This window comes from Macaca fascicularis, chromosome 1 (assembly GCF_037993035.2).
Source record: "Macaca fascicularis isolate 582-1 chromosome 1, T2T-MFA8v1.1".
In the NCBI taxonomy this organism is placed as follows: domain Eukaryota; kingdom Metazoa; phylum Chordata; class Mammalia; order Primates; family Cercopithecidae; genus Macaca; species Macaca fascicularis.
This window is the reverse complement of record NC_088375.1, coordinates 74730949-74754542: the sequence shown is the minus strand read 5'-3', so window position 1 is coordinate 74754542 and position 23594 is coordinate 74730949. Positions and strand designations below refer to the sequence as shown.

Genomic DNA, 23594 nt, shown 5'->3' with positions numbered 1-23594 from the left:
ATTCTATGTTTGACCTCAGTTTAACTGGAGGGAGTCTTACATTGTACCCATCACTGAAAAAGCTGTATCTAAATTGATGGATTATTTTCTACTCTCAAAACTATTTCATAATCTTTAAGGCACTTTTCTTTTCAAAAGATGCATCACATAGATTATATCATGACATTTTATCTCTTAATAGATCACATTTCCTGGCGGTGGGGAGCTGAAGTTGTCTTTGCCCTATATCTCCCCATCATCCAGTAGCTTGCTTGCCTGCCCAAGATATCCTGCCTGATTGCCTTTATTGAAATCCTGAAAAAAAAAACCTTCAAATAATCAAACCCGCATGAATAACATATGGTAGGGGATCTGGAAAACTGAGGAAATTCTTCTGTTTATCTTTTCCTGGCTGTACACTAAAGTTATCTTCAGAATCATTAAAGGAAATATGTGTTTCCCCTTTTAAAAATCTTTACTTCTGCTATGCATTCACTTTTTGAGAGTATATGCTGTTCGGGGTTTTGTATCTGTGTGTAGTAAGTAGATCCCTCACAATAGGATATACTCTTAAGGTTTTGGAATTCAAAATGTGTTTTTCCCCAAGGACAGCTGGGTGAATGGTTGGGTTCCACTGTCATGCTACCATGTTTGAGGAATATCATGTGCTAAGTGGCTTATCCTTTTATTGGAATATTTATTCTTAGAACCAGTTTGAGACCCAAGAACTGTATTTAGAGAGGTAATTCCCCTTCTAAGAAGGTTCCTGCAACAATACAGAGGCAGCTACTGGTGATGGTAGAGGGTGATGGTAGGGATGGTGTAAGTCCTATTGCCTTGGGGTCACTGACTTTGTGGGTGAAGGGATACTGGTAATGTAGTTATCTATGTTTGTTTTAAAAATATTCTCTGGGACAGGGAAGAGAATCCAGAGGCTTCCTCTTCCTATCTCATACTACACAACCACGGTGGGGTAGATCATTCACTTTGTAATACGTACGAAAAGTGCACCCTGGGAATCGTGCAATGCAAAATCCAGGCAACTGCACCTGATAGTTCTTAATCCTGGAATTTTTTCTTTGTAATAGACAATCATCAGCTTACAAAACAGTTGTGAGTTGTGTCTCAGTCTACATTTTAAAACTGGTTATTCAGAAACAATAATTGGTAACTGGGACCTAATTAAACTAAAGAGCTTCTCCACAGCAAAAGAACTATCAAAAGAGAGACAAGCTACAGAATGGGAGAAAATATTTGTAAACTATGCATACTACAAAGGACTAATGTTCAGAAACTACAAGGAACTTGAATGACTGAACAAGAAACAAATAACCCCATTAAAAAGTGGGCTAAGAACATAAACAGACATATCTCAAAAGAAGACATACGAGTGACCAACAAACATATGAAAAAATGCTCAACATCAGTAATCATCAGAGAAATGCAAGTCAAAACCCCAGTGAGATACCATCTTACACCAGTAGGAGTGGCTATTATTAAAAGTGAAAAAGTAACAGATGTTTGCGAGGTTGTGGAGAAAAGGAAACACTTATAACTATTTGTGGGAATGTAAATTAGTTCAGCCTCTGTGGAAACCGGTTTGGAGGTTTCTCAAATAACTAAAAACAGAACTACCATTCAACCTAGCAATTCCATTACTGGATATATACCCAGAGGAAAAGAAATTATTCTACCAAAAAGACACCTGCCCTCATATGTATAACACAGCACTATGCACAATAGCAAAGACATGGAATCAACCCAAGTGCCCATCAGTTGAGGACTGGATAAAGAAATATGGTACATATAGAGTATGGAATACCATACAGCCATAAAAAAAGAATGAAATCATGTCCTTTGCAGCAACATGGATGCAGCTGGAGGCCATTATTCTAAGTGAATTAACACAGAAACAGAAAACCAAATATTACATGTTCTTACTTATAAGTGAGAGCTAAACATTGGATAGAAACAGACAGAGATGAGAACAATAGACACTGGGGACTCCAAAAGAGGGGAGGGAGGGAGGGAATCAAGGGTTGAAAAACTTTCTGTCTGGTACTATGTTCACTGTTTGGGTGACGGGATCAGTAGAAGCCCAAATCTCAGCATCATGCAATATACTCTTGTAGCAAACCTACACGTGCACCCCCTGAATCTAAAACTGAAAATAAAATAAAGCAAAATAAAACTGGTTGTTTGGAATTTAGAATATTTGCAGACAAGGGAAAAAGTGAGATAAATAGTAGTGCATTTCCTGGGTTACCCACAAAATTCTTCTCAATCATATTGTTACTGGACTTCTAAAGGCCATTTACAATCTTTATCCCCCCATTCTTAGTATATTACCTATAGTATTGAATAAGAAATCTTTCACCTGGATTGGTTGTCACCATTTAAATCAAGATTTTTCTGGGGAAATATATACTGCATTTTGTAATAAGAGGAAATCATAAGGGTAACAGGAACTGATTCCATACACCCTTCCAATGCCCCACCATCTCCCCTTGCCCACAAACTGAATCTCCTGAGTTGAACGCCTCTGCTTAGAGATAGTTGTTGGTATGGGATCAAAAGGAGAACTGGTTCCCAAAACCATTGTTTTAACATTAACATTATTTCAAATTTTCAGCCATTTCAGAGATAGAGTATGACAAGTTGTAGAGTTTAAATGTTAACTTGAAATCTACGGCCACACTGGCTATGAGCATTAGCAATATTACACAGAAAGCAGCCACCTAACTGTTGAAATCAGCACCTGAAGGATTTTTCTTGATTCAAGTCCTGTGTTTGTACTTCCTGAGTCCTGTGCTTTCTTTTTAAAAAAGCAAAAACCTAAATTAGGTCTTCTTGGACTTCTGACCCTCTAGTGTCAGTTGGGTGGGTCCTCTCCTAGTGTTTCTCTATACTTACATAAATTACAGTTTTTTAACAGGTTCTTATGTTCACACTCCTAAAAAATAAATAGGATTGGATTCTCACATTCGAGTCATCTTACCTCCTGTCTCTCTCATGGGTATGTTTGAAACACCATCCTAGTTTTAGATGTAAAGCACCCTCCTTTCTTGATTCTAGACCCTGTCAAATTCCAACCTACACTAGAAACCTCCTCGGTCTCTTGTCTTAGCTGATCTTCAGCTCACTTTATGCAAGAAATTATTTTAAAATGATCCCTTTGTTTTCTAGTATTCAAATAGTTTCTCTTTAGCATTACAGTAAATTACCAAGGTATGATCCCAACTGCCGGGTGTAGGGGGAAGTTGGGATTGAAACCTCAATCTAGTTTATTTGCCAAGCATTTTACTTTTAACCTCATTCTTGAAAGAAAGCGGGAAAGCAATGAGTCTGAAGGGTGTCTTTAGTGAAACGATTTAGAGAGTCGTCTGAGGGTCTTCTAATGCAATGCAGGCATCTCTTTGAAGTGTTCACTCCCCAAAGTCTACAGTTACCACATTCATGCCTCAAGGGATGTGATGCAAAGTGGCCTGGTGCCACCTGAGTAATTATTTTCTCCACATCTTTTACTTAATATATTGCACCAGAGCGTGCACCAAACAAATTGTCAGGGGCATTCCGGCCTCCTGTTAGTCACAACCTTCTCTTCTCCCTTCTCACCTCCTGAGCTGCAAGTTAGCACAGAATTTCCCTGGATATACAAGGGATTGCTTTGTTGCTCTGAACAGTCTTTTTATATTTTAGTAAAGATATGAGAAGCATTAAGTTAAATCATATGGAATTGCCGTTTTTGTAGGTCGAAATTGATAGAATAACAGCAACTTCATGAGGTTCAACCCAGTAGCTTCCTTTGATAGACATCTCCCTAAAACATCATTAGTTTATGTTTAGTGAAAACCCACTTGGAGTTTACTTAAAATAGAAGCTTCAAGTTTTCCCACTTAGAAAGCTGGGGCCTCTACCCTCTCTCTTGTGTTTTTTTCTGAAGATCAGAGAAATAGGACACAAAGGCTTCACATTTGGAGAAATGCATATATTTTGAGACTAATATGAAGTAAGTACAAAGTCCCTTGGTCTTGGAAGAATTTTTTTTTTCTGAAAGTTGTATATGGGTATTATAATGGAAAACGCTTTGAAACCCTAACCAGAGCATTTGCTATAAATAAGAGAGGAGCGGAAGATTAATAAATCTGATAAAGCTGAGAAGGAAGAAATCTTAAAATAAGAAATGAGGACTGTACCTTCGTTGGAGTGTTAATACAGCCCTGAGTGTATGTATAGGAAAATCAAAGACTTGCTAAAGGCAGAGCATACTAAGTCATAGCTATTAATGTGTGCTTAACTCTATTGCCTGGGAGATTTTATTAAATGCAGCGGCCAAGAAAATTGACCTTACTTTTTTTTTTTTTTTTCCTTTTTTGGGTTGGATCCTTGCTCACGTCACATAAATGAATAGAGCTGACAATTTACTGGTTCATCAATGAAACAATATTAAATTATGAAGATGTAAGGAAAAAATCCTACGCTAACACTGTCGCAGTTTGAAAGGTAAGCTGCTCCCTACAAGATTAGGAGATATTAATGTTCTTTTAAAATCCATATGACATAATACCATGTGATACACATAAGAGGGTTAAGTGGCCCCTTGACATCTTTGACTACTATTGTGCTGCTGGCAAGTATTTCATAGTAAGGTACAATGTTTTCCTGATTCTGCCTTTTAAAATGTAAAGACATCATTTTAAATGCTTTTAAAGTGTTTTTTGTTGTTGTTGTTGTTTTTTGTCTGTGTGTAGGATATTCTGGCAGATTGGACTTTACTGAGTGTGTGTTGTAGTGATCATGTAGTTGCTTTGGAAAGGTTTTGCCCGAGTTTCTGTTGATTCACTGTATTGACCAGTAAGCTGAGGTTGTGAAAGTCAGACTATTTCTTAATTTTTGTCTTTCAGTGATGCCTAAGAAGTAAAATATTGCTCTTCTTTACATCTTGTCCTGTGTTTAAGATAGAGATCCTTCTCTTTCTAATTCTACCTTCTGTGAACTTAGTAAAAGTTCTTGGTATCCATTAGATTTCAATTGAATACCCATTTCTTTCCAGGGATATCTGTCTACTTCACTCCATTTTTGAAGGGAAATTATGTAATACTAACTTTCCCAGGTTACCATTAGTTAGTCAGTTAATATCCTAGACCCAGGTCCTTCACTTGGATCCATGAACTCCGTTGTGGTTGTAATGACTGTCATACGAGGATCATAGCGTGGAAGGATTCTTTTGTTGCAGAGTGTCTGTGCATTCATCATACTCTCACACAGGTTTGTAACTCAGGAAGGATGAAGAGCCACTGCCTCCTCTAATGCAGGATCTCTGATGTGTTAGTTACTCTGAGTTCTTGCTGCAGAGGCCAGCGCAGAGTAAGTGAACAGGAATCCGTGTGTGCTCACTGCCAATGATGCCTTTCAATGGTGCTTGCTACTGAACCCTTTGGAATAAGGCATATTTCTGAACGGCATTCAGCAGACTCCTGCTTCAGTGTGGAAAATGGCACTTTAGAAGTTGAATTACCTTTTTCATGGCACCCAGGTTGCTTAATTTGCAAATTGAGAGTAATTTAGTCAGCGGGAGAATATGTTTTCATGTTCGAAGTCCATTGGAATGAATTTGGCGTTCTCTTTCCTCCTTCAGCTCCAACTATCATAAAATGGAGTTCTGGCCCCAAACCGTTCAGTTACATGATTCTGGGATATCATCTGTTGTTTTGCGTAGCATCAGTTTAGTTTTAAATATTGGTAACACTTACATCTACTTCTTGTGGACTACAGGTGTGCCCTGCTTTCAGAAAACTTGGATAGGCTTCAAATTCACGCTTAATATGCCATTGCAGGAAGGGGCAATGATTTGTACACTAAAAATAGATTGGCTTTAAAAAATAATTTATCACAAGATTCCTTTAAATAACCAACTCTCTTAGAGCATTTAAAATATGACTTGATTTGAAAAATCAATAGCTACTTGCTCAACTTTTCAAGAACACGTCTGCTTTGTAATGTGAGGTGGGTGAGCTGGGGGCACCGAGCCACAAAGAATGAGGGTCTTAAGTGAGCTGAAGAGGAATTAATTTTAATTTAGAAAAGAATTTGCTTTTCCAGAGTTTCCCAAGAAAAGCACCTTCACCTTTATCACCTCCAGAGAACGTAAAGAAAAAAAAAAAATAATAAAGCAGGCCAGTTTCAGTTTGGAAAAGGTAAATCTGTTTCTTTGGTGGGTCACATTCTGCATTATGCATGTGCATAAAAGTGAGGTTTGCTTTGATCCTGACTATAAAAAGTTTATTTTTAAACTCAGACTGGGCAGGAATCCAGCGATGCTCTTTCCCCTGCAACACATCCTGGGTTTCAGGTCCCCAGCCTGGCGGAATAGAGCTAAGCAGCAGGAAGTAGTTGAAGAGTGTAGAGACTTGATGGGTGCTGAGGTTTTTTCCCCCCTTCCTCCCCTCGATTTTTGAAATTCAAATTGAATGCAATTTTCAGCTCATTTGAGCCAGAATATACTGTTGCTGAGCTTCAGTGGCTCTTAAATTCAAACTCACAGGAGAAAACAGATATCATCTGTCACAGAGGGTGGGGGAGAAGACTCCCGGCATTTATTCATGGGAGTCAGAGCTCTAGTAACTAATTCAAACCTTTCTGACTAATTGACTAATCACTCACAGGCAAACTTATCAACTAATCAATGAAACCTTTATGACACCCATCTTATATAGTCTGGGAGTAGCTACCCCCTTCCTTTAGAAAAAATTGTTCAAGTCTATTTTTATATCATTGGCACTTTAATACCTTTTTGGCGAAACAAGACAGAATATCGTGGCAATCTTTTTTTCTGCTCTTCCTGACTATTCTTATTGTTTCCCTCTTTAATGTCTTTGTCAATTCTATTTATTTATGACAAAATTAGCAGAAAACTTATGGGTGGCTAAGAGGTACAAAAAATTTGAGGTTTTTTTTTTTTCTTTTCTTTTTTGTTACTATACAGAGTACTTGAAAAATATCTTTCTTGGGGGCAAAGATAAGTACCAATTAAAAGGGAAAAACCCACTCATACAGTTCGTGAGTTTGCAAGTGTGGCTAATCTGCAGGGTGGATGTTTCAGGATGGCTTGAGAATGCCTCTGGGTGAAGTTCTGCCACTGGGTATGTGCCCCGGGAATGCAAATAGATTTGAGCAAATAACAATCTGAAATTTCTCCTCTGATTTCAGAAAGAGTGCAATGTGGCAATTTTGATTCTGAAATGTAGGTTATATGATTTACTGCTGATACTTGTCCTTGAGTGTTTTAGTATAAGCCAAAATTTACATGGGGATATGAAGGCCATTAGCTGTCTCTTGCTGTTCGTCGTCTTCTTTTTTTTTTTTTCCTCAAGATCCATGAGAGAAAAGTTAATTATGATGTTATTTCAAAGTAAGCAGGAGTAAAACAATTTGATCTCTAAATACTATTTTTAATGAAGTTTGTTCATAGCTATCAAACTTGGAGTTTAAAATTGTTTTGCATAAAGTAAGTATATGGTCTGGCCATATATATTTATATTTATACTCGTGTGTGTGTGTTTGTGTGTGTTGTGTGCTTGTGTGTGTTTGTGTGTGTGTGTGCTTGTGTGTGTGTTTGCGCGTGTGTGAGTTTACCCATCCCCAAAGTCTCTAAGAAGGTGAGAGCAGGAACATCCAAATGGTGGCCATTTTCACATTAATAGTCGTCAACCACTGTATTCTCTTAACGGTAATGTGAATTAGATCCTTCGTAAAAGACATTTATTTCATTTCTTTTATAAGAACGATACTGACATGCTAACTTGTTTTCTCGTGATTATACCTCAGTACAAGTACCACAACCATATTGTTGTTTCTTGGACGCATGGTACAAGAAGCCAAACATCTACTATGAGGTTGTGATTTATAAAAAGAAATATGTATTTGTTCTCTGTTGCCCCCACAACACCCCCGACCTTCATATTCCTGACTATAGAGCTCTTTATCCCTTGGAATTTCCTGTTTGACAGGAGTGTCTTTCGTTCTATTGAGGTGACTTTTGGAGGTCTCCCAAATGGGTTCTGGTCACCAGAAAAATCAAGCCATGATTACAAGCTTGGAACTTTCAACCACACCCCTCATCCTCCAGGAAGGGGAGAGAAGCTGAAGATTGAGTTAATAATTGACCATGCTTACAGGATGAAGCCACTGTAAAACTCCCTAATCTGGGTCAGATGCGGTGGCTCACACCTGTAATCCCAGCACTTTGGGAGGCTGAGGCAGGCAGATCACGAGGTCAGGAGTTCAAGACCAGCCTGGCCAACATGGTGAAACTCCATTTCTACTAAAAATACAAAAATTAGCCAGGCGTGGTGGCATGTGCCTGTAATCCCAGCTACTCAGGAGGCTGAGGCAGGAGAATTGCTTGAATCTGGGAGGCAGAGGTTGCAGTGACCCAAGATCACTCCACTGCACTCCAGCCTGGACAAAAGAGCAAGACTCCATTCCCCATCCCCCAAAAAAGATTCCTAAACTGTGGGATTTCAATTTGCAATTTCAGAGAGCTTCTGGGTTGCTGAACATGGGGAAGTTCTGGGAAAGTGGCGTGCCTGGAAAGGGCTTGGAAACCCTGTGTCCCTTCCCATATACCTTGCCCTATGCACCACTTTATCTGTCTGGCTGTTTGTCTGTATTCTTTATAATAACCTTTATAAATATAATAAACCAGTAAAAGCAAGTGTTTCTCTGAGTTTTGTGAGCTGCTCTAGCAAATCAGTCAAACCAGAGAAGGGGGTTATAGAAACCTCCAATTTATAGCTAAATCAAACAGCAGTTGTAGGTAGCCTACAACTTTCAGTTGATATCTGAAGTGAAGGGAAGTCTTGTGGGACTGAGCCCTTAACCTGTGGGATCTGATGCTGTTTCCAGGTAGGGAGTGTCAGAATTTAGTTAAATCGTAGGATGCCTAGTTGGTGACCACTGGGGAACTGATGTGTGGGAAAGCAAAAGCAAGCCCATACTTCTGAGCACAGAAGTGTCTGTGTTGAGTGTGAGAGTAGGAAAAACAGTTTAATTTTTCCTATGTTATTACACCTACCTTGACCAGGAATCTACATTTTCAGCTAATTACTGGTTAATAGGGTTTAGTTTTTCTATTAAAATATCTTAAATTTTCAGTTTACATGTAGTTACTGAGTGCTTACTACATACCAGCCACTCACTGTGCTAAGATTAAAATATATAAAATTGTGGTTCTCTAACCTAAGTGAAGTGGACATTGGAGGTGACATATCAAAAGAGTCACCAATATGCACTATCCCAACCCTTTCTGTCAGTGGATAACCACTTTTTTAAAAACAATTGATATGGTTTGGCTATGATCCACCCAAATCTCATCTTGAATTGTAGCTCCCATAATTCCCATGTGTTGTGGGAGGGACTGTGTGGGAGATAACTGAATCATGGAGGCGGTTTCCCCCATACTGTTCTCATGGTGGTGAATATGTCTCATGAGATCCGGTGGCTTTATAAGTCTCACAAGATCTGATGGCCTTTCTCTTGGCTCTCAGTCTCACTTTTCTGCCGCCATGTAAGACGTGCCTTTCGCTTTCTGCCATGATTGTGAGGTCACCTCAGCCATATGGAACTGTGAGTCCATTAAACCCTTTTCTTCATAAATGACCCAGTCTCGGGTATTTCTTTCTTTCTTTCTTTTTTTTTTTTTTTTTTTTTTTTTTGAGATGGAGTCTTATTCTATCTCCTAGGCTGGAGTGGAGTGGAGAGATCTCGGCTTACTGAAACTTCCCCCTCCTGAGTTCAAGCAATTCTCCTGCTTCAGCCTCCCAAGTAGCTGGAATTATAGGTCCCCACCACCATGTCTGGCTAATTTTTGTATATTTAGTAGAGATGGGGTTTCGCCATGTTGGCCAGCCTGGTCTCAAACTCCTGACCTCAGGTAATCCACCCGCCTCAGCCTCCCAAAGTGCTGGAATTACAGGCGTGAGCCACTGCACCTGGCCTCTGGTATGTCTTTATCAGCTGCATGAGAACAGACTAACACACCAATATAATCTAACTTGGAGTTGGAAGAAAGGATGATACACAAAATAATCAGTAATAAGGATAATAAAATACACATACTGAGCTACTAAATAAATAGTATTCTTCAAAATTGCTAACGGAATTGGGCAAGGGAAGGGCCAGTGGGGTGCTGATATCCTGCAAGAAGGCATTGCAGGGTTGGTAGGCCAGGGGTTAGTGGAGGGAAGGTGGGGGAGCAGACCGGGAGGGAGGCAAAGCTGGAGTCCAAGGGAGAATGCAAATGAGGAATATGAGTGCAGAGCCCTTGAAGTGGAGAGGTCAGTGATGCACTAGAGCCTATTCTTACTAAAAGAGTCACTTGTTAAATTTCTAGGAATTTTGTGATCCAGTTATAATTTAATTTTCTTAAAACTTGAATGATATGAACATATAATAAGTCAATATATTAAAACCAAAAGTAATAAATAATCCAAATTAATCACTTTCCAATTATTCTTCTTCACCACATTTTGGTCTTATCTATGTTCTTGAGGTATGGAAAGTCTAGAATACTGCACTGCTCTACATCTCCTCATCAGCTCCATGTTCACCATGTCATGTTGGTAGCTCGAATCAGCCATGGAGGGAGTGTTTACACCACAGAAATTGACAGTGCCCCAAATTTTCAAGTGAAGATTTTTTTTTCATTTGAGAGCCAGTTCTTAAAATTTACCAGACAAGCATGGGGTGGGAGTAGAGATGGGGCTAGAAAATTGGAAAGCCTAAGTGAAAAACTACGAGAAGGCAGAGCTACATTAGAAAAGTGGCTCCATCTCATTAAGTTAGGCCAATGGTTTATAGTCCATTTAGAAATATTTGGGAACCATTGTCTTTCTTTTTTTAAAAAATTATAATTAGCATATATTGTCAATACAGAAAATTTGGAAAATGAGAATAACGACTATAATATTTTCTATATGTTCCACACTTTTTAAGTGCTTTAAATATAATAAATCATTTAATTCTGGAAACAGCCCTATAAGGTAGTTGCTGTTATCCTATTTCAAAGATAGAGAAATTGAGTTACAGAGAAGATAAAAGCTTCAACCAAGTAGAAGAGCTGTGATTTGAAAGCAGGAAATTTTTTAATTTTTGTGGTCTTACTCCTGTAGGATAGTTATCTAGAGTAGGATTGCTAAGCCAAAGTGTATCTATATTTTCAATTTTATAAGAAATTGTCTGTGGATCTAAAAATATTATATAAATTGGCTGGACATGGTGGCTCCTGCCGGTAATCCTAGCACTTTGGGAGGCCAAAATGGGAGGATTGCTTGAGGCCAGGAGTTTGATACTAGGCTGCACAATGTAGTAAGACCTTTTTCTCTACCAAAAAAAAAAAAAAAAAATAGCCGGGTTTGGTGGCATGTACCTCTATTCCTAGCTACTCAGGAGACTGAAGGGGGAGGATCACCTGAGCTCAGGAATTCAGGAATTTGAGGCAGCAGTGAGCCATGATCACATCACTGCACCTCAGTCTCAGTGACAGAGCAAGAGAGAACCTGTCTCTAAACACACACACGCACACACACACACACACCCCTACCAAAATTGTGCGAGGACCCAATTCCTAGCCATGGTTCTAATAGACTTTACTTTTTGTCAATTTATTATCGGGAAGTAGTATCTTATTTCAATTTGCAATTTTAAAATTATTAATGAGGCTGAAGATCTTTTACAACTTTAGTGGTCATTTGTATCTTCTTCACGTGGATTTACTGCGCTGCCAATTTTTTTTCTATTGAAATCTTGTCATTTTCCTTCTTTGTTGAAACTTCTTGTGTACTAACAATATTGACCTCTTTTTCTTAAATGTGTTATAGAAATGTTTCCTTATTTTATTTTCACTTTCCCCTGCCCCCACCAAAGATGGAGTTTCACTCTGACTCCCAAGCTAGAGTGCAATCTCAGCTCACTGCAACCTCTGTCTCCTGGGTTCAAGCAATTCTGCTGCCTCAGCCTCCCGAGTAGCTCAGATTACAGGCGCACGCCATCACGCCTGACTGATTTTTGTATTTTCACCATGTTGACCAGGCTGGTCTTGAACTCCTGACCTCATGATCCACCCGCCTCGGTCTCCCAAAGTGCTGGGATTACAGGGGCATGAGCCACACCGCGTCTGACCTTATTTTCACCTTTTAATTTTGGTTTGGATTATCTTTCATGATAGAGAAGAAGTCAAATATATTTATATAGTGGTTTTTTTTTTTTTTTTCCGTTTCTCATTTTTCTGTCTTGATTAGATTGGCTTCTCCTCTGAAAGGAAGAAAAACTTTTTTTAATTCTAAATATTTTGTATGTCTTTTCAACATGATCCCTGCTTCCCACAGCTCATAGATGAGTGGGGAGATGACTGCAGAGCGCAGGGATTTCTGCTTTGTGTGATCGGTGCTGTAACCAAGGGTGCTCCTAGTGCCGGGAGAATCCTGAAGAGGGCACCTGGGACAGCTGGAGGGCGGGGTGTGGCTGGTCCTCCTGAGGGCAACATCCCAGCTGAACCTCTAAGGCTGAGGCAGCAGGGGTGGGAAGATTCCCAGGGGAGCGAAGGAGTAAGCCAGGGAGCTGGAAAACTTTGAAAAGACAGGTCTATTTTCCAGAATAAGGAAGGAGCAGTTTCTCAGAGTGGGTCAAGGGAAAACGTTTTTCATAGCAAGGGAGAATTATTTTCCTGAATTTCTCTCATTTTACACAAAGGGTAGGCCAGAGAAAGGTATTTTAAGCCGAAGACAAAGAAAGCTCTGAAGGTGAGATTAGAAAAAAATGAAATAATAAGTCAATAAGGGTAACGAATACCTTCCCCCAAAATGATTAGGGATAGACAAGGGACAAGGGTCCTCATATGAGAATGAGGAGAAACGTGCATGTCATCTTTAATATCCATGTACCTTCTCCTAGTTGCTTTGGGACCAGACAGTGACAGGTGGCCCCTCACTGAACTTAGCCATTAGCCTCTCAACTTCCAAGCCCCACATCAGCCACACCAGAATAATATCCCTTAACATGCCAGCTTTCCTTACAAAAATCACACGAGTTCCCATTATCTCTGGTGAGATCTGTCCTCGTTGGGCAGTTAAGCTCTCCACAGCATTGTCCCATCATCCACCTCTAGTTGCTCTTCTTCACTTTAAAAAGTGTAATCATCGTGGAAACTTGTGTGTTCTACAGACAATGCTTCCCATTTGCGGTTCCTTCTTTTTGGGACTTTCTCCATTACCCTTTGACAAGCTAACTGGAATCTGATTTATCTTTCAAGGCTCAGCTTAAATGTCACCTCCTTCCTGCAGCTTTTCCTGACACCTTGAGCTAGAAGAAATCTAGATGTTGAAGTGTCTGTCAGTACTATTTAAGACTCATGCTGAAACAACAATGTATTATAGTGCTATATTTCTACAGGTTCTAAACTAGATTGAAATTTCTGGAAGGACAATAACTGTGTCTTATACATCTTTGCAGCTCCCAGGTCTTTAACACAGTGAAGTCTCATCCACCCTGACAAAGACAGAAGACTAAACTCATCTCTAGAAACAGACCCATGGACAGCAGAGGCAAGGGCAGAGAGGACACTCACAGAATAAGTAGAATGTAAAGTCACTCTGAAAATGGGGGGTTGAAGCTTGAGGAGAGAGTAATTCTAAATAAACCTCAGAAGGAAGTGAGCCGGGGAATGCTCAGGGGATGAATAAATGGATCACCTGGTATTCATGGTGGAGGTCAAAGTTGAAGTTAAGTAGAATGAATTGGTAATGAGCCATGTTCACATCTTCCTTTGCACTTGAGAACCAAAAAGCAATATGGATATAGAAGAGACTGAGAGTATCTGAAGCAGAAGGAAAGAGGTTAGAAGGGAGATTAAAGATGCAAGAGAAAAAGAAGGATGTGTGAGAAAAGGGAGAAGTGAGTCAGAGAAAGGTTCTTCGAAGGGGATGTGAGTCAGAAAGGAAGATTACATAATAAACTTGGCAGAATGTCCATGAGGTGAGGACAGTGGTGAGGGGTCTCTCCTGTACTCAGAGAGCAAGGATGTCGAATGAAATCAGGTGGTGACTAATAACTTAGGTAAAGTAAGAGTGATAAAGTATGGGTGTTAGGGGGTTTCCTGAAGGCTGGAAATCAGGTACCGTTTCTATGAGAACATGGGGAGGATGACGGCAGGACTGACACGGCAGTTGTGCTCGGAAAGGGATCACCGATGTAGCATTTTATAGTTGAATAGCATCACGAAGCAGGAAGAGACCTAGGGGTTCTGATCCAATATTCTCATTTGGCGTTTAGGACAAAAAGTCTGAAAGACTTAATACCATCTCCTAGGCCCCCTGTGGTCTGCACTCTGTCCACCTTTCAGGCCTGATCACGTGCTTCTCTGCTTTCCTAAACTCCTGCAAAGCCAAACCACCTGTGAAGCACTAAACTTTGCGTTCTTTCTCATTTCAAATACCATTCTCTCTGTCTGGAATATTCTTCTACATACTCCTTGTTTTTCTGCCCAACTCTTATTCAAATTCCAGGTCTCAGGTTACGAATATTTCTTCCAAGCACTCCCTCTCCCACCTCCCCTCCACACACGCACTGGGTCAAGTCTTCATTATATGTTCCCAAGCATTCATTTCCTATGTTTAAAATTTGATGGGAGATGTATTTCCTTTTTGATAGTCCCTTTTCTCTTCTGGGCTGTGAATTCTATTGAGTCCCATCTTTTAGTATTGTACTTGTCACAGAGTAGTTGCATAATACGTATTTCTTAAGGAAAAGAAGGAAGGAAGGAAGGAAGGAAGGAAGGAAGGAAGGAAGGAAGGAAGGAAGGAAGGAAGGAAGGAAGGAAGGAAAGGAGGGAGGGAGGGAGGGAGGGAGGGAGGAAGGAAGGAATTTGAGTGACAAACTTTCACCACCAATTGTTAACTAAGCCTGACAAGTGTCTTGTGAAGCAATCAGGTGTGACTTGAGCATTCACATTCAAATGTGGGAGACCAGTATTTTTTTTTTCCAGTATTTTTTTATTGTGGTAGGAAAATTAACTACTTTAGCCATTTCTAAGTGTACCTACAGTTCAGTGGCATTAAGTGCATTCCCGTTGTTGTTCATCATCCATCTCTAGACATTTTTCATCATCTTAAATTGAAACTCTGTACCTATTCAACAATAATTCCCATTTCCGCTCCCCACCTGTCTCTAGCATCCCTCATTCTTTCTATCTCTATGAATTTGACTACTCTGGGTGCCTCAAATAAGTAAAATTATATAGCATTTGTCCTTTTGTGTCTGCCTTATTTCTCTCAGCCTTGTGTCTTTAAGGTTCATCCGGGTTGTAGCATGTATCCGAATCCTACTCTTTTCCAAGGCTGAATAATATTCCACTGTATGTAGCTACCACATTTTGTTTTTCCATTCATTCGTTGATGAACATTTGGATTGCTTCCATAGGATACCATTGTTTTATATCCTAAAATACATAATTCTCCATGTAATCTAATAACCCGGGAGATGGTCAGTAGCATGCAGCTGGAGGATTTAATCAGGGAAGGAAAGGATAGATGGAAGAATCATCAATGTGCTTAGAAAAGTCATCAAAAATGTCCGTGAGCACAGAGGCTGTGACAGGAGGAAGATGAGATGTTCCCATTGCATCATGGCAGTCTTGTCATGAAGAAGGCAATGAAGATGGATGCTATGAATTTCTAATGATAGTAAATATTGAGAAGTGGGGTTGAGAGATGCTCCTTTTTTTAACCTTCCCTTGTTATTGAAATGGAGGAGTGGGATGGCTAGAAGGGGCAGAAAAAAGTGAGACATCCTCTGAGAGGAGACACTGGGGAAAAGAGGTGAGAAAAAGTGGAGACTAAAAGGGAGTTTGGCCACAGATATTTTATGGGGGAAAAAAGGAAGAGTCAATCAATTCAAAGCCATTCTACAAATTTCACACAGGGAGAGCCCTCAGCACAAGATTGATGTATATCTATTCTATAATTAACTATAATATGAAGAAGGAGATTCCACAATCACCATTATGTTCCAATCCCTCATGGTGAAGACTTTCTTCTTTTTAACTAGACTATTTTGGGCCCTTTTCTTCTCCTTGTCTTTTCAGTAACTGGAAAAGAATTACTAAAACTCACCCCATGAAAATCCCTCATGTGTCTGAATTCTTTCGAAGTTAAAGATTGGAACTGGATTAAACTCTTTTCCCTTAACAACTTCTTAGCTACAGTTTTCTAAGCCTTTAATGCCCTTTGAATTGTCTGCTCTAAGTTCTCTTGGGTTAAAGTACACCAGTAAGAATAGCCAGACTTCGTCATACCCCTTGCAAAGCTAGTGCTCTCCTTCATGATCTGGGAGCCCCGTCCCGCAGTGCCAACATCAAGTATGGCACCAGTCCTGCCTTGGAGTAAAAGAATGTCATATTCCTGAAGGAATTTTCCCAGCCTGCAGAGAGGAGCCGATGGCGTGCCTTACCCACCAAGTTCAACCTCTCAGCCTAAAGGCAGAGCAAGTCACTTTCCAAGATATGGCTGGCCCTAAAATTGTGTTAGCTTTTTGGAAGTATTATCCTTTTTCTTTCTACTTCAGAAGCTCAGCACGTTGGCCCATTTCAAGTTGCCTCTGATCTTTAACTGCTGCTCCTCAGTCCCTTGGATCCATCCTTGGGGAGATTCTCACTGGTCACTTTGCAGAGCTCCCTCAGGCCAGGAAAGACTCCCTCGCTTTGTTTCTACTTAACCCTTGCCCTTTGGGGTGGTGAGGGGCCGTCTTCAGGCTGCCTCCCTTGTAGTCTATTATTACTTGCAGGTGATTAGCAGGTCGCTTCTAAGCAAAAAGGAACATTGCCCCAGGCACCGCATTCCCATAGGCTCTTGCCATTTTGCTACAAAAGAGAAAAATCGAGTCTTTGAAGAGTGTATATACACTATTCATGTACTTAGAAAGAGAGGAATGTCTATAAAATTTCAAGAACAGCGTTGGATTTTACTCAGTTATCAGACGGCAGAACTCTTGAGTTACGGTTCGGATTGCTTTTGGAATTAAAAAGAAGCATCCCGTCTTTTAATAAAAGTTTATTTGAGACTTTCTCTCTAGACACTAATCCCCCAACAAGTTGTATTCCAGTGAGACAGAGTGTCCATGAAATATAGTAATTGGGGCTCTGTTGGGCTATTCTTTGTGCAGGGAGAGCTCGCTTAGTGACAGCGTGCTGCATCCAGTGTTCAGCATTCCACCCTGCACTCTGGCTACTCATTTGACCAGATGAAAGCTTCCTTCTCTACCTCAATCCTCCAGGCCTTTTTGTCACCTACACTGCTACCTTCAGATCCCCCAGGGGACATATTATATGCTTCTTTCAACATCTTGAGCTACTGTCCCCAGTATTAAGTGAAACATTATACATTTTTTTTTTTGTATCTCTATTGCTGCAAGTGCAATTTCCCTCTCAGGCTACAAAACAAGTAACTAGTTCATTTTCCTGAGTTTTAAATGGCTAGTTTCTCTCCTATTATTTTTCATTGAAAAATAAAATTTTAAAAATAAACGTAACTTTTTCCCCTTCGCTCCTCTGCCAAATAAATATTGCCAAACCTTTTGGTCTTTGGACTTCATGGATTCACATTTCATGTGTAAGAGCCACAGGAACATAACAGGGGTGATTTTTTTTTTTCCACAGGTGTTCTCGGTTTTCCTGGGAAGGAAAGTGGTTGAGCTGAAGTACCTGTTCCCACAGAACAGGCCAGGGAACAAGTCCTCTGTCTCCTCAGTTTCTTTGGCTCTGGATTTAGTTTTTTACTCAGTTATGAGAGTGTGGTGTCTCCCTTAGAGCACCTGGCCAAATTCATGTGAACTGGTGTTTCCCAGGTGTGTACAAATCTGCAGAAGCAGCGGCTCCAGGGCAGGGGCCTGGTATCCATCTGTGTTCTAACAAGTGCCCGAGGTGCTCCTTTGGGTCTGGCAAGTCTGGAAAACACCGGTCCATCCATCCTGGATTTTTGCTTGCAGACGTGTGCCAGATTTCAGGGTTGTCTGAGGGCTGTGGAGTTGTTTGTGTGGCCTTTTTCTCCTGCTCGCTCAGATTGTTTTCTCCTGATGTGATCATGAACTGTGAACAGCAGACCCACTTTGGTTTTTTCTGGAGACAGAGTCTAGCTCTGTTCCCAGGCTGGAGTGCAGTGGTGCGATGTTGGCTCACTGCAACCTCCATCTCCCGGGTTACAAGTGATTCTCTTGCCTCAGTCTCCCGAGTAGCTGGGATTACAGGAGTACAGTACCATGCCTGCTAATTTTTGTATTTTTGGTAGAGACGAGATTTCACCATGTTAGCCAGGCTAGTCTCAAACTCCTGACCTCAGGCGATCCTCCCGCCTTGGTCTTCCAAAGTACTAGAATTACAGGAGTCAGCCACCACGCCCAGCCAATCAGACCCACTTTGAATAAACCAGGAAAAGAGGGAGTATGTTCTCTGCCTCCAAAAATAAAAATAAAAACCCAACCTCCTGTCCCCCCAAAAACAGAAAAACCTCAGGGGCATGTTCTTCTCTTATATTTGAGAATAACCTTAGAGGTATAAAACTGAAATACTCCTCAGGTGAACTGCTGCAGTCTTGCTTGTCTTAACAGATTTTTTGTTTGTTTGTTTGTTTATTTGTTAGTTTTGAGAGGGACTTTCGCTGTGTCACCCAGGCTGGACTGTAGTGGTGCGATCTCAGCTCACTGCAACCTCCACCTCCCGGGTTCAAGCAATTCTCCTGCCTCAGCCGCCCAAGTAGCTGGGACTACAGGTGTGCACCACCATGCCCAGCTAAATTTTGTATTTTCAGTAGAGACGGGGTTTCACCATGTTGGCCAGGCTGGTCTCGATCTCCTGGCCTCATGATCTGCCCTCCTCAGGCTCCCAAAGTGCTGAGATTACAAGCATGAGCCACCGCACCTGGCCAACATGTTTTACGTAACAACAGTCGTTCAGCCTGTTGAGCCATCCTGTTTAAGTCCCCAAACCTTTGTCTCCCTGTGGGAGAACTGCCTGTGGTTCCTATTGCTTGATAAGGTGGTTCAGAAAAGGGACCTGTTTCAACAACCTGAAAATCTTCTTGGGTAGATAGTAGGAGATGATACAGAAGAAAACCAGGAAGCTTTGGGGTATGCTGGGGAGAGCTACTAGATGTAAATATGCATAAGAAAGACCATATACTTTTATTATCTGTGGAATATGGCAGGTGGGGGCTGTGGAACAATTGAAAACAGTATCTGAGGTACATAATGAAGTTTTAGAGCTTCTCACCTCACTTGCTACTGCTTCCTGTTTGCCCAAGTCACATTTCTACCCTGTCATAAATATACCCTGGCTGGAGCTGCAAACTCTATCAATAACAACAAAAAGCCATGACATGAGACTTTCCTGTATTTGCAACACTCTTTGGATTGCCATGGCAACAATAGTTTTAATTATGGAGAGGCAAAATGATAACTTGTATATCAGATGTGGCTCACTTTTCCCTGTGGACAAAACTGATTTGAGAGAGGCTTTGCATGTGGATTTCCTTCTAGGCTGGATTTTATTATCTGCTCTAACAGACAGTTCTTTTGCTTATGGAATGAACCAAAAGAAGCCGAAGTCCTGGCTGAAGGGGCTGCTGGACATTGGCCCTTGTGGAGGCACATTGGACCTTTTGGTCTTGGAGGCAGCCTGATGTGCTTGTCACGTGTGCTTTTAAGAACCAAGTGAGCCATTGCTCTCGAGGGCTGCTTTTGGCTTCCCCTTTCAACCAGAGGAAATCTGCATGTTAGGATAGAGACGCGCGTGAAGTATCATCTGGTAATCATCCTTGACAATGTTCAGGATTATGCTGGAGGGACAAACAAGTAATTTCATTGCAGTAGCAGTCATGGAAATACACAAATCATAGCAGCTTTCCAATTAGAGCTATGGAGGGGGAAATGTGGGAAAGAAAACTTCTTCCTCTGTCTGCTCCCCCTGCCCTTCATTTCTGGATCCACTTGCTCACTCCTCAAATTTCTCTTCAAGTTTGGAGAGGTATCACACCATCTCTAAATAATTCTGGGCTCCCTCATTTTGAAAGCTCTTGCAAAGCTAAATAATCTTCCTCTTAGGTAAACATAAATCATTGTCTACCTTCTTTGCTCCTTGCGTAGACCTTTTGATACCTTCATTAATTATGGCCACTGCCTGGTGGTGCAGTGATGGCTGAGTCACTGCCGTGAGCATCTTCCCTGGAACGCCCCCATTTCTGACACTGAACCTGAAAATCCAATTCATTGTTAAAGAAGCCCTTCATTGTGACACTGGACAGCCAGGTGGTCAAGGCAAGTAAAAGAAATGTGCCCGAAAAATGCAGCAGCGTGGTTGTAGGAGTGAGGGTTGGAGGAAGTGGGTGCGTGGAATGTTGATGGAATGATGCTGTCCTTAAAACCTGCTGCCACTGTTTCTAATCTCTGGCAACCCCTGGAATAAGATCTTGATCCTCTGCTCGGATCTGCCGACTCCACCAACGGTCCAGTTAATCACAATCCCAGCTTTTGAAGGCCAGAACGCCCATGCAGAACTGTTGAGTAACAGGCACTATGGTTCTCATTTCTAATCCTTTCCCACATTATTTTTTGAAAAAAAAAAAGCAGAAAAGTCCCGATTTTTGGTAAATCTTGCTCAACAAATGACACAGTCTCTGTGTTTGTTTTGTTTCCACATTCAGGGAGCTTTGCAGCTATGATTTTGATTTTGGAGTTTAGGCATGTTAATTAAGCCTTTGTATGAAAGCAGAGGGGTTCTGTTTCTTGTTTGTTAGTTTAATAAGATTTAGTGTTAAGAATGGCACTGAGAATCTGTCAGAATTAGCTTGGCTGCATATGTGTAGCTCAGTGCTTTGAGACCCTTGAAATGTCTGTTTTTAGGACATCAGCAGGGGGCTAATGAAAAGGCTTTGTTGATTTTAACGAATTGCAAGCCACTGTAGCCAAAATAAATATAATCTGCTTTTTGGATTAGTTGTCACAGATGATTTTACCTACTAACAGTGATTAAAGAACCCGAGTGGACCAGAAGCATAGCTGCTCTCTGGTGACGCTTGCTAAAATAGCAATAAACAGAAGTAAATAAAGACTTAGGGCATTAGTTATCTTTAATAAACAGTGACACCAAATATACAGTGTGCAGGCATGAAAGGGTAGGAGTGGAGGCTTAGGGAAGATTGGGGTGTCAAATACCTGTATGGCGCACGACAGTATGGCTCTTGCTGCCACAAAGACTTGCAATTGTTACAACAACAAAAAACCCACAGGAAACACTAAAGTGCTTGCTGGTATTGTTCATGTGTTATCATTGTGGTTCATTAGAAAGTGGTTAGAAACCCAGGCTATCTTCTTGTTTCCCAGCTCCTTTTCCAAAGCCAATCCAATTCATTGCCATTCTGCTCTCATCTTCCTTCGGACTCGGGGACCAAAGTTGAAATCCTGCAACTATAGGATTAGAGTATGAAAATGAAGGAAGTGTTAATTACTTGTGTAATTATTAACCTTCTTGCTGCAGTAATTCTACCCAGTTAATGAACAGGCGACCAGTCCTATATCCTTCTTTGTATTTTTCTACCCTGATGAAAAGAATGACTTGCCCCGACTGACAAATCTGATCCTTAGATTTCCCCAGGAAAGTCTCTGGGTTTTCCCTCATTATTGCTTAACTGCAACTTGAACTAAAAAGGTTGTGTCTGAAATCCTCTCAGACAGGGCCTGGGAGTGCTGGCTGAAAGATGCCTTTAGTAGCCAGAAAAATTATCAGGTGAGAGAAGCTACAGTTTTTCCTATTATTTTTAATTTTATCCAATGTTTTAAAAAAATGATGTGTACGCTTCATCTGTGATGGCAAACCAAGTGACAGTAAGAGCCTTCTTTAGCTTCTCTTTGCCCTGGAGAGTAGATATTATTGTATTTGTTTACAGATTCAGAGACTGGTGTGCCCAAGGTCCGTGGTGGGTCATAGGGAGAACCAGCAATAGATCATCGCCTTCCAGTTAGTTCCTGGTGGTAACCGGGGTGTTATCCCACTGTTGACTGGCCCAAAGCAGCGCACACCCACTCACAATTTCAAAGATTATAAACTTCACCCTCCAGAACTAGTAGCTGTCATTCTTAAGGTTTTACCATGTGCCAGGCACTGTCCTTTTTAGATAGCATGCCATTTGATAATGCACAATAAACGTGTTCATCTCAAGTATTTCTTGAGTGATCCCAAGTACCAGTTCTGCTTTAGAGATACAGCGGGAAATAAAATTAATACAAATAGCTGCCCTCCTGAAGTTTTTATTCCAGTGAAAGGAGTTAGGACAATAAATGCAATACATTTTTAAAAATTCATTATTTTAGAAGGTGGTAAGTGCTATGGAGAGAAAGCAGGAGAGTAGAGTTGCAATTCGAAATAAGATGAGTGGAAAAGCCCCACTGAGCAGGTGATACTGGAGCAGAGACTTGAAGGAAGTGAGTGAGCAGCCACCTAGGTGTCTGGGGAAGTGTGCAAAGTGAAGAAGTGCAGAGGCTGTCACCAGAGTTCTGTAGGAGGATTAGGGGAGGTCAGAGTTAATAAGAGGTCAAGTTCGTAGGAGTTTGCAGTCCATTGTCAGGAACGTGCCCTTTACTCTTTGAGAGATAGGAAGCCTTTGGGAAGTTTTAGACAGAGGCTTGACATCATGTCTCTTACATTTCAAACCCTGAGAAGTAGGTAATGTTATCCTCGACTTACCGATGGAACACAGAGGGAGCACAGAGTAAGTTCAGTTAAGTACTTGCAAAAAGTCTCCATGTGACTAAGAGGTAGAGAACACACTGTCTTACTCCTCCACGCTGCTACTACTCTCCGCCTCCTGATGAAAGATGTGTCTGGTATCTACATGATGTCTTTCTTACCATCAAATGGGAAAAAATCTTGCCAACTTTATTTTTTAAATGATACATCCTTTGACTATCCGGATTCAAAGTCATGTAGTAATTGGACCATTCAGGATACCATTTGCATCATTAAGTTTAGTTTCCAAATGAGACAGCAGAGCTTAGGGAAATCTTTAAGTCGGGTAAAACAGCTCGAGGTCACATAAGCAGGTAATGTTGGGTCTGAGATTTAAACCTAGTTCTGCTGCCCAACTCTGAGTTGTGTGCCTTGCTCACAGCATAATGCTGCCTCTACAACACTAATAATTTTAGACACTAAGATGCATTAAACATATGTAGGGAATGAGATGCCTGTAATAGTGACCTTTTCATGTGGCTCCTTCCCTCAACTTCTTCCTTCATATTCCAGGACAGATCCTGGGGCAGATGTCCAGTTATCTGCTGGATCATATTGAAATCCTGTAGCTAGAAAAGGCAGCAGTATAATAATTGAAAGCATTGTGTTGAAGTAAGTGTTTGGGGACTGTCCTTAGATTTCATTTGTCTCAGGAATTTCTTTTTCAAATTCTATGAACCACCACAAGGTGATATAAGTCTTTTTCTTTGTACATCAGTAACAATCTATTCTGGTTGTTTCTTTTATGGTGAACTTGAAAGATAAAAAGGCATCATTAAATATTCTCATC

At 40.8% G+C, this 23594-nt stretch overlaps 1 protein-coding gene across 34 annotated transcripts in view; it reads left to right on the top strand.

Moving 5' to 3' along the window:
• ESRRG (estrogen related receptor gamma) overlaps positions 1 to 23594 on the top strand; it is a 649428-nt gene that overhangs the window by 204284 nt on the left and 421550 nt on the right. For 27 of the 34 annotated variants that reach the window (XM_074036547.1, XM_065541796.2, XM_045368468.3 and 24 more), the window contains exon 2: positions 4391 to 4482. The exons of 6 other annotated variants lie outside the window; for them this stretch is intronic. The gene's annotated coding sequence lies outside the window, so the exon portion shown is untranslated. Of the gene's footprint in view, positions 1 to 4386; positions 4483 to 23594 lie in introns of those variants that run through there. One more of the 34 variants, XM_065541830.2, reaches the window with a different exon arrangement.